Source organism: Schistocerca cancellata, chromosome 1 (genome assembly GCF_023864275.1).
Source record: "Schistocerca cancellata isolate TAMUIC-IGC-003103 chromosome 1, iqSchCanc2.1, whole genome shotgun sequence".
In the NCBI taxonomy this organism is placed as follows: Eukaryota; Metazoa; Arthropoda; class Insecta; order Orthoptera; family Acrididae; genus Schistocerca; species Schistocerca cancellata.
Genome location: NC_064626.1, coordinates 1,045,474,245 through 1,045,485,832, shown reverse-complemented (window position 1 = coordinate 1,045,485,832; position 11,588 = coordinate 1,045,474,245). Strand labels below are relative to the sequence as shown.

General features: G+C 36.2%; 1 protein-coding gene across 3 annotated transcripts in view; it reads left to right on the top strand.

The window, feature by feature from the left end:
• LOC126090187 (sodium-dependent dopamine transporter) overlaps nt 1–11,588 on the top strand; it is a 497,172-nt gene that overhangs the window by 442,719 nt on the left and 42,865 nt on the right. The window lies entirely within an intron of this gene.

Here is an 11,588-nt window from a genome sequence, read left to right as displayed (position 1 = left end):
AAATCAAGTTTGATGTTAATAGCCTATTGTATGACACACCCAATACTCTCAGCTGGATTTTCAGCTGGAGTCCATGGGCAAAGAATAAATAAATAAATAAATAAATATAGGGGAGATGCTGAGTTGTAGATAGGCACAACAAAAAGACTATCACAAATATAGCTTTCGGCCAGTAAGGCCTTTGTCAAAAGTAAACGACAAACACACACATACACCCTCACGCAAACACAACTCACACACTCACACACACACATGACTGCAGTCTCAGGTGGCCTCAGTTGCCTGAGACTGCAGTCATGTGTGTGTGAGTTGTGTTTGCATGAGTGTGTATGTGTGTATTTGTCGTCTAATTTTGACAAAGCTATAGTTGTGACAGTCTTTTAGTTGTGCCTGTCTGCGACTCAGCATCTCCACTATATAGTGAGTAACAACTTCCCTTTTCACAATATTGTTAGTGTTATATTTCACATATAAGAACAAATTTTTAAAATGTTGCAATGAAAAAAAGGAGTCACTATGAATTTTCATTTGGTGCATATTAGACCATGTATTGCTGTGTGTGAAATGTAGCTAAGATTTTGAATTTTTCTTTAAACTTAGGAGGGAATAAAAATCTTCCTCCATTCTTGAGAAAATGGATTTTATGTAGCATGTTCACTTCCAAATGCTTTAGTGCGAGAATGAAATATTAATAAGAGCCATCTTATCTCATAAACCATTCAAGATATTGAAACAAGGTTTTGGCAAATGGCAGCACACAAAGAGGAGAGTAGTTTGCCATGTGGTTACCATACAGAGCTTTCCTGTCTACAGTGATATAGCAAAAGCTATAGTTTTTTTTTTCTTTTCTTTTCAAACCATAGTCATCGACAGATAGTGAAAAGAGAATTTCCTGGTATGAAAAACATGAAATTTCTTCTCTTGTCCGCCGCTCGTGGTCTCGCGGTAGCGTTCTCGCTTCCCGAGCACGGGGTCCCGGGTTCGATTCCCGGCGGGGTCAGGGATTTTCACCTGCCTCGAGATGACTGGGTGTTTGTGTTGTCTTCATCATTTCATCATCATCCAGGAAAGTGGCGAAATTGGACTGAGCAACGATTGGGAAATTGTACGGGCGCTGATAACCGCGCAGTTGAGCGCCCCACAAACCAAACATCATCATCATCATCATCACATCTTCTCTTATTTACTGTGAACTGAAATAATGAAACTTACCAAAGGGTTTTCTTTCTACAATTCAGTGATCTTTGACATATCTAAATTGCAGCAAATAGTAGACCATCTTCCCATTCCTATCACTGTACAGAGTGACGGAGTGAATCTTTTTACTACAAGTTATCTGTTGATTCATCAGAGATATTAACTTTGGCAAATAGTTGGCAAGGTACTGCAATTTGTCAGTCTCTTCTCAGCCTATAAATTATAGAAGAGTTTTACTAAGTCTGTTTTAGTCTGCAGCAAAAATGAAGAATTGTTCTGTTAGAAATAAATTTGATGTCTGTTTTTATGTAGTTAAGAAGATTAAACATTGTTAACAAGCTTACAAAAAGGTAAAAGTCATTCACCACTTAACTCTGAATGGGGATAGGAACAAAAAAATGTTACAGTATTTGCTATAAATTATTTTCAAATTGCTCAGGTGAAGAGCAAGAAGAAAATCCTTTGGTACGTTTCAGACCCACCTGAACACTATTAAAAATATGATAAGTTATGGGATTCTGCCAAAATTTCAATAGATTCAGAATTTATTTTTGTCTTAAATGTTTACCTTTTCTCATGGGAAGAAGGATCATCAATAATGAGTAATGACTCTTGTTGACAGGTTTAATTTTGCTTCTTCTGTGAAACAGTGTAATTTCCACTAACTCACATTACAGTAGCTATTGCAACAGAATCCTGAAGCTGACTGCCTTACTAAACAAGCAACTGGCAACCAGAGAGGTCAATAGCTTCTGTAAAACCTCATTGTGTCCATTTACAGCTTCTGCTATGTCACTATAGAGAAGGGTGTTAACCATTTGGCAAAATACTGTCCTCTTTCTGTACTTTTCTTTGTCAAAATCTCATTTCAGTGTCTCAAATGGTTTACAAGATGTATTATGAATATCTCATTCTCTTGTATGTGCTACATATAATCCATTTTCTCAAGACTGGAGGCACATATTGATCCACTCCCAGATTCAAAGAAAAACTCAAAATGTTAGCTACATTTCACACTGAGCAGTATATGATCTAATATGCATCAAACACAAATTCATAGTGACCTCTATTTTTCATTGCAATGTTTTCAAATTCTGTGCTTATATGTGAATCATCACAGTAACTATGGGCATTTCAAAATGAAGCTGATAGATAAAGTTACAAGTAACATAGAAATTAATTATTTTTTCCCAAACAAGTTCTGTAAAATAGTCTGAGAAAGGCTGCATGGTGTGCACCCTGATTCTGTCAACGCAACGCCTCACCAACTGTGGCCTGTTCTGTATAACATCATGTGAGCATGCTACAGCATTCTCTTTATGCGGTGGTGGTTTCATGCATCATGTTGCTATTGTTCATGGGTCATGTAGGCTTGTATTGACTTTTTTTGGCATGTGTGGATTTGGATCATACAGGATATGTTTATTCTGCAGTGGCAGTTGTTCTTAATACATTTGGTCTGGCTCCTCATTTACTATTCACTAGTTCGCTCAAGATGTTGCTCCTGGTGGCTTCTTTTGGCAAGTCTTTTTACATCAATAATCTGTCCAGAGTGACATGCAAGTATGTTAATTTATCTGTGTTTTCCAGTTTGTTACCATTGCAGGTGATGTTTAGCTTGCTGTTTGCCTGTTTTGAGTGAAGGTGGAAAGCACTAACTTGTGTCTTTGAGGGTTTGGTCTGAGAGCATAAGTCATACATGTTGTTAAATGGGTTATACGATTTCCCTTCCTCTTTTCAAAGCTCTTTCCTTGTGCATTAATAGCCAAATCATCAGCATACAAGGAATGGGTAGCACAGTCTGGTGTTGGTTGATCATTTGTGTACAGATTAAATGAAAGGGGACCAGGAAAATGCACTGGGGCAACAGCATTTCTTTTTTTGATGTCATTGACTTTTTCTACCCTCTAGCATTACATAAAACAGACAACTTTATGTAATGACTGTCTGTAATGTCTATTTTGTAGTAGAGACTCAATACTTTTGTGAGCTGGTGGCCTTTAAACATGAGCATTCTGTGGCTGCCAATGTTGTATGAAGAACTCAGGTTTACCAGATATATAACTGTTATTTGTTTGTTTTCAATCCTTTCCTCTGTGTATTTGCTTGGTGCATGATTTTCTAGGTCTGAATCCAGCTTGTTGGGGAATGAGCTTCTGTTCTGTGAATATTTGCTATGTAATTTAAGATCATTCACTCATATAGCTTCTGTTGATGTCATAGGAGTACTATTGGACGATAGGCATTCAGTTGGTCTGTATCTTTTCCCTTATTTCATAAGTGGCGCTATCTTTTATTTTCTCCATATATTTGGGATCTTGCATGTTTTTAGGCAGTGGTTAAACAGTTGTACAATCCATTGTTTGGCACTAGAGCCAAGGTTTTTGAGCTATTCCATCGCATATAATTGATTCCCAAGCTTTCCCATTTTTCATTGAATTCAATCAATTATTAAGTTCTTTTACAAAAATGGTATTTTGAAAGTGGTTTGTTCTTGGCTCTGGCTTCTGATAATTTTTATTTTCTGATATTTCTTGTTAGATTTTCCATGTAATAGGAGTAGGTGGGCAATTTGATTGGGTGTTATTGTAGGGCATTGACTGATTATGCTAGGGCCACAGTTACAATTTTTCGCTAGGTTCCAGGTCACTTCACTGGCATTTGTCTTGACTTGCCAATCATTTACATTAGTGTTTCTCCACACAAGGGTACCTCTTCACTGAAATGACCCCATTCATAGCTACCCCAGGAAGTTCATTGGAGAGATCTGGGATAAAATGCTCTCTCCAACCTCATGATATGTCTCTCCTAGAAGTCTTTTGAACTGTCTCTACGAAGGTATGGTAATTTTCCAGGATTGGGCAGAGATTTTTTATTTCTGCACTCAGTTTCTCAGCTTACTCTATCCATTTAGCTTTTTAAAAAATGAACCTTCTGCAGAATGGTATTTTTATTCTTCTCACAGCAGCATATATTTGAAAATTACAAAAGGCCATTGTCATGTTTTAGGAAAAGGTGCATATGGGCTTTTAAGCATCAGTCTTCTATGTTTGCACTTATGAGACAATTTTCAGGGCTAGATTCATGGTTCCAGAACTTCATGCTGAAAGAGCTTGGTAGCTTGGGTTCATGAAGAAAGATAAGTTAAAGGTGCACTGCCTGTGTGTGTGTACCCCCTTGATGCACTGTGGCAATTAATGTCTTCTAAAATGAACTGCTTTCTGAGTGTTGAATTTTAGTGGTAAGGTCAGGCTGAGCTTCTGTTCAGGGGATTTTTACATTGATATTACAGTGAAACTGCTACATTTGACAGTCAGTAGCTCTTTGTTGTTGTTGATAGTTCTGTTTCTTGATGAATGGCTATCTCTGGTCTTATGAAGATAGCACTGCCATATTTAGGATGTGGGATTTCTACAGCTAATTTCATTCCCTCTGTTTCTGATCCTATTGCCCATTCTTTTCTGTGTGTTTCTTAGATACACAGTATGTTGCATTTATTCATGCAGCAATTTTCTGTCAGAATTTGTTGTTTATTTTTGCTCATACTCTCTATGTTTAGGTTTGCAGTCATCAGAATTGGCTCTGACAAGGAAACATTGTGAACTTGACCTCATATTTTAAGGAGAAAAAAGCACACCTGCACGATATCAGCCCTAACAATTGATCCCACATGAAAACGTGGGCCAGAATTATGATAATATGCAGATATATGATTTCTGAAAGTACAACTTTTAAACTTTTGTGTACACCATTTGTTTGTCACTCACTCCAAACTCTGCAGCTGCTTAGTGGCCAAATGCAAAGTACTGTACAGTGGAGTGAATAAGAGGTTTGTAAAATACTCTTTTCACACTGCTAACATGCTTTGTTCATTGTGTCAGTTTGAACGGTTTATAGCCTATAGCTGGTGCCAGAGATGTCTTTGCTTTGAATGTTCTGATGGGCCATTCACAAATTCAGTGTAAATGATTGAAGAGAAGCATAGCAGTATTTATTTATTCACATCACTGCTATGTGTTATTTTCTTTTGAATTTGTAGCTCACACTCTTAAAGTGAAGTACATTTGCAGAAGATGTGCTACTGTTTAACATGACTGCCAAGATTAAATTGTAACTCAAAAATCATTTACTTCATTTCATAAAATTCTTATTTGCTTAGGTGTATTCATTTTATGATTAAGGCATTTATATAGTTACAGAATAACGATATGAGAATATTGTTAAAATAACACTGAAAGTATCTGTGCATGAGGTTGATACTTTGCTTACTTAAACTACTGTTTTTCACATAGAATAATGTGTGTTTGAACAGGATTTCAAAAACACATCCTGCAGATGTGTCCACCTTCACACTCATTTTGTCTGACTTTCAAGATAACATGCATAGGAGAGTTCTGGTTGTGACTCCACTGTACATTACCTCACATTCAGGGATTAGGTAGCTGTGGTGAAGTGGAGTGACTGACAAACAACTAGTCACGTGGAAGTTTAAAAGCTGTACTTTCTGAAGGTCATACCCATGTACTGTCAAAATTATGGCCCAAACTTTTGTGCAGATTCAATAGCTGGGGCTAATATCTTGAAAACGTTATTTTCTCCTTAAAATATGAGGTTGAGTTGGTGAACCTTCTGGGAAGCTTTTCTTCTTGCTTTTCCGGTGTTGAAAGGACAGGCAATCACCTTTTATTGCAATGTTTTTAGGGGACACCAGCATTATCTGATAGATGTTTGTTGGTCTCTTACCTAAGATAGTGCACACACTCCTCCCTTGTCCCCACCAAAAGCAAACTTTTATGTGACAGAAGAGGGCTAAACTACACAGTACTCCACAGGCACACAGCAAACACTTGTTAAAAAAGCTTAAATTACTAACAATACTTTCACTATAAATATACAAATATATTTTGTAGATCAGGGCCCACCTTAAAGATTTTCAGACAATGCTGACTCTCATAGCTACAGTACCTGAAATAGCATAGGATTCCAATACCTGGTGAACAAAACTGACTATCACACAAAGGCACATGAGCCATATCAGTATTAAACTTCACAACAGATTGCCAATCTATGTCAGAAATTAGAAAGACAAAACTAAATTTATATCAAAATTTTAAAACATTCTGCCCAAACAATGCTTTTATATGGTAAGTGTCTATGCAGCCAAAACCAGAAATTCTGTTTATGCCCCATAACATTTTCATCATATTTACATATGTGACTGACAGCTGTAGTCTGATGTAAAGCCTTTACTGAGTCAGTGTTCTGCATAAAATGATTTTCTGACATGGGAAGATACAAGTAAAGCCATGTGAAGAAGTGACTATGATTTTTAATAACAGAAACAATATAAAAAGTTTAACAGTGATAAGTCTGGGATGGAGTGAATAGCATTCTATCCTTTTCATAATACTGTTATTACTATACATTGTATCACTTTGTATTATCTGTTTGTATTATTTTATGTTTATATTTGTATGTTGCATTTCTGTGTAACGATTTCACATAGAATTTACAAATACATTTGAACAGTATCCATACAATATGTACTGTCTATGGATGGATAAATAGATAAAATAAACAAATGAAAGATAGAAGGCCAAGCCCCTGGATTATATTCAACAGGTATTCAACAAAAACACCACATGTTGCCAGTTTAGGCTATTTATGCAAGATCACCTAGTTTTACTGAGAGAGAAAGAAGGAAGTTCAGAGTTTGACATCACTCATGGAAATTTCTGGGTGGAGCAATACATAAACTAAGGAAAAGGCAATCACTCACCAAGACTAGAGTGGACCAACACGTGGAGCACAGAAATATATAACAGGACACAGCATTCACATTAGCTTACAAGTTGTTACTCTTTTTCTAGCAATAGTACAAACATCCGCACATACAACCACACAGACATCCAAACATCTCTGAATAGTGGTGTGTGTGAATGTATGCAACCTGCTGTAAAAAGAAAGACCTCAAAAACTAGCATGAGTGCTGTTTCCTGTTATGTACTATTGTACTCAGCACACTGGCCTGTTGTAGATAAGTGGTTGCCTTCCTCTTTTTAAAGGAACCACTGTGATATTTGTACTAGATGATTCAGAGAGAAAGGAAAGCTAAATGTGGAAGATCAAATTTTGAAATGCAAATCCAGTTCTTTTACTGCTGTGCCTCTTTGCTAATTTTTCTGAGAATTTTCAGTCTACACATAAATTCATGGAATATAGCTCTTTGCTAAACTGCCAACTACTTGGCTAGGCTAGATAGTCAGTGGCATAGAGCAGATTTTGTACAGTGAGAATTTATATACGAATAGAACATAAGATAGTCAGCAGGGATGATGTATGCTGTGCCTCTTGATCAGTACATTACAGAAGCTAGGTGAGTGAAAGGCAGTATTTTGAAGGAAGAGAAGTCTATTGGACATAATGATTTTGATTTGAAAGCATGACACACAAAAACTCATACCCTGTCATGATAGTTAGTTTACACATTTTAAATATCTATACACCATATCATTCACACCATTTTACTGATACACCACTACTGCCCTCTTTCATTGCTCTTCAACATGTCGTTCGTTTGACACTGAGCGATGTCCATGGCAGTCCTACAGAAGAAGTAATGTATGGAAGAGCTCAGCATACAAGACTCACCCCCTTACCAACAAGTATAAGTGCTGCCTGAAATTGGCAGTAGATCTTAGCCAGTGTGATATTCTTCTTCTGCTGGGAAGCCAGTATCAGGTTGAAGCAAATGCAGAAGATTAGGATTCTAGTAACCACTGGTAGTTCAGATCCCTTAGATAAATGGCAGCTAGCGAGGAGAACTGGGTGCACTAAGGGTGTATGCCTGTTGAACAAATTCAACATACTGAGGAGGCCACCTCATCAGCATTTGAAGACACAGGGTACAAACAACTGCAAACTGTTGCCCACATCATAGTAAATGCTGCCTGTTAGCAGAGTTCTGAGGTTATACTTGGTTCTTACTGACTGCTGACAGAGAAGATGAAAACCACCAGTCTTGCTTGTAGTGTTTTTATGAAGATAACAATCTATAATGTAGTTCCTCAGAATGACTGTGAATCTCTGGTTTTGAATTAAGAGGAAGGCTTCAACTAGAGACTGTGGTAATTATGGGACAACATAAGCTGTGACTTCGTAGAATTGTGACCAGGTGTGCATTACATGCCAGTGGATACAACCCAAGTGGGCTGTGAATGGCATACATATTTTTTTTAGCATGGATGGATCTCCAGCCGATCTGCAGAAAGCTTCAAAACACTCATATCAAACCTATAGAAATGCCCCACATAGATGAGAAAATAAAGATATTAATGGTAGATTTTAGAAAATTTTTCACAAAAATTTGCCATAGTTTGAAGCGCTATTGAAAGCTTTGCAGACCATGTAATAGGGCCTTCTTGGCACCGAGCTGGCTAAAATCAGAAATTTGTTATAGTGAGATCTTTGAGGCATGCCTGAGAGTTCATCAAATATACGAATATACAGGCTCTGGTGGGGGGGATGAAGTATTTATGCAGTGAACAAGACTCTCAAGTCAACTGAGATAGAAACCAAGTTTGCATCTGAAATGGTTTGAGTAAGAAGAACAACTGCACTTGTTTTTTCTAAGCCAGGTGCTAATTCTTCATTTGGTAAGCCCACTTACATTTGATGGCATTTGCATTTAGCTGGTTCTTTTGCACCACACACTCCAGTTCCTTTATGATGTAAAAGAAATTAGACAATTTATGGCCCTAGTGCTAAATATAGCAGACACCACCAACTCTTCAGCAGTGTGAATTCCGTAACACATATCAGTGCAAGTCTGCGATCTTTGTAAGTGATCAGATAATGTCATGACTGTTATGGGATTATGTATAAAAAGTTCAGCTTGCTGAGCTTGGGTGAATTTGAAAATCAACTAATGAAGGCTTTATAGCCTCTGGGGAAATGTTCAGCATCAGGAGGTGAAATGTTATGAAACAAACATGCCTTAGACTACAGCCTTATGTCTAAATAACTAAATTTATCAAATCTTGCTAGTATACATGATATCCTCAGTGCATTGGACAGAGAAAATCAGGTTGATTTGTCATTTTGTAATGCAGCAAGTTTGCTCGATGGAGTCATCTACAAACACCAATGTTATATCCAGTATGCCCCAGAAAAGTGTAATACAATCATCATTGTTCCTGTTATACAGAATTGGTGAATAATATCAGTTACAATCTCAACTTTTGCATGTGGTATTTATCTGCGAGTAAATTCTATCTATTAAAAATTATAATTAATGGCAAACAAATATCAGTTTGGAGCAAAAACTGGTAACCAGCTCTTAATATAGGGAAACAGGAAGTTGTGCACGTAACAAAACATACAATTGCAGTATCTGTTGACTAAAGGATTAATTTTGAGCAATCTCTTGACTAAAAGATTAATGTGAAATATGATGTGTGAATCATATTAGTCTCTATCATGTCATAAAGATATTTAGGGGTAACAAGTGTGGATCTGTGAAGTTGAATGACCACATTCGCTCAGTTGTAGGTAAATCAAATGGCAGGCTTTGATTCATAAGTAGGATACGAGGAACCTACAATTTGTCTACAAAATGGATTGTAGGTGCAGAAGCCTCTAGTTTGGCATTCTTTTCCTGATATTGACATTGTTACAAGGATTATCTTGAAACTGTTGAAGTGTTCTTTTTCAGACCAACCTTTTGCAACTCAGGGCTTGTGGCTTTTCGTGATCTATGCACTTGCATCTTACCCTTAGGGCAAAAACTATTGTGATTTGCATAGCTGAAGCTGTTATTGAATGTATAGGCTATACTTTTCATAGCTTAAAAATAATTAATGTTAATGCACGGTGAACTTGAATGTCACTTTCAGATAATAAACAGATATACAAACAGATGAAGGCTCTAAAAGTACATTATCAATTTTACTGTTTCATTAACCACTTATTTCCATTTCAATTTCTTCCAAACCAACTGCATTTTTACTTCATTAGCTTCTTCTTTTTTGACACTTGTTGATAAATTACACTATATTGCTTTTCATTTTATTTTATTTGATTAGACTACAAATCATTGTAAGCGTTACAGATGCCATAATTTTATAATATAGGACAACTCAATGAAGGGATATTATGGATTATGCAACTTAACTGGACTGATCTGGTGATGCTTGTGTGGTCATTTGAGGACGTAACTACAATATATTTGTAACATACTACATTTATCAATAAAATATAGTAAAATATTTCTAAATGTAACTTTGTAATTAAACAATGAAACATCCAAGATGAAATAATGACAATATTATAAAAGGATACTCACCATAATAGAGGAGATGTTGTCACTAACAGGCACAACAAAAAGAGCTAAACATGTGAGCTTTCTTCAAAAAGGCCTTCTGGCTTCAGTGGATAGAGACAATGGTCATGTGTATGTGAGTTGTGCTTGTGCGAATATGTGAGTGCTGCCTGTTTTACAAGAAGGCCTTTTCACCAAAAGCTCTCATGTTCAGCAGTCTTTTTGTTGAGCCTGTCTGCGACTCTATATCTCCTCTGTATGCTGAGTAACAATATAATATTTTCATTAACAATACAATTAGACATTTTATTCACAACAATTACATAGATAATTCATTTTTATAGAATATGACCACATGTATTTTACAAATGTTCAATTTTTAATTTGTTTTATGATGCTCCACTTTTGCCTAAGTTTAAGCCACTAGCTTTGATTTTTATAAAATAGTTCCATAATATTCTTCTATAGTTTATAACCATTTTTGCAGCGGGTGAATTTTATTCTATTTTCTTCTTGCAGTGTCAGAATAAACATCTTTATTTTAGAAGTACAACCTTCTTAGCTTTTCTTAACTAATAACCTTACTTCTGGAATGGAAAAATGGACAATGGAAAAATCAGTTTCCTAAAAAAGTATTGCAACAAATTCTGCTTAATTTTCTCATGTAATTTTCTTTCTGAGATTTGGTGACTAATGAATTTCGCCCAGAAGACATCACCATATCGCAGTAATGACTCTACTTCAGAAAAAAAATGTTTTTACCATTTTCTTTAATGTCAGTCTTAATAGAATTCTATCAATAATAGATACTGTTTATTTGCAATTTTCACATTGTGCATGTTGGTTCCATTTTACATGTTCCTAGATCCACATTCCAAGCAGTTTTGTAGCACACATTTCCAAAATTTTATAGAATAGCCCTACAGTTAGTGCTAATGTGTGTCTAATCTGCACTGTATATTATGTCTGTGTGTTTGTGTCCTTATGATCAAATTGATTGCAGAAACACAATCTTCAATGTGCAGGATGCACTTTTTAATTTCACTTTTAAACTTTTCCAGCCAACATCCAT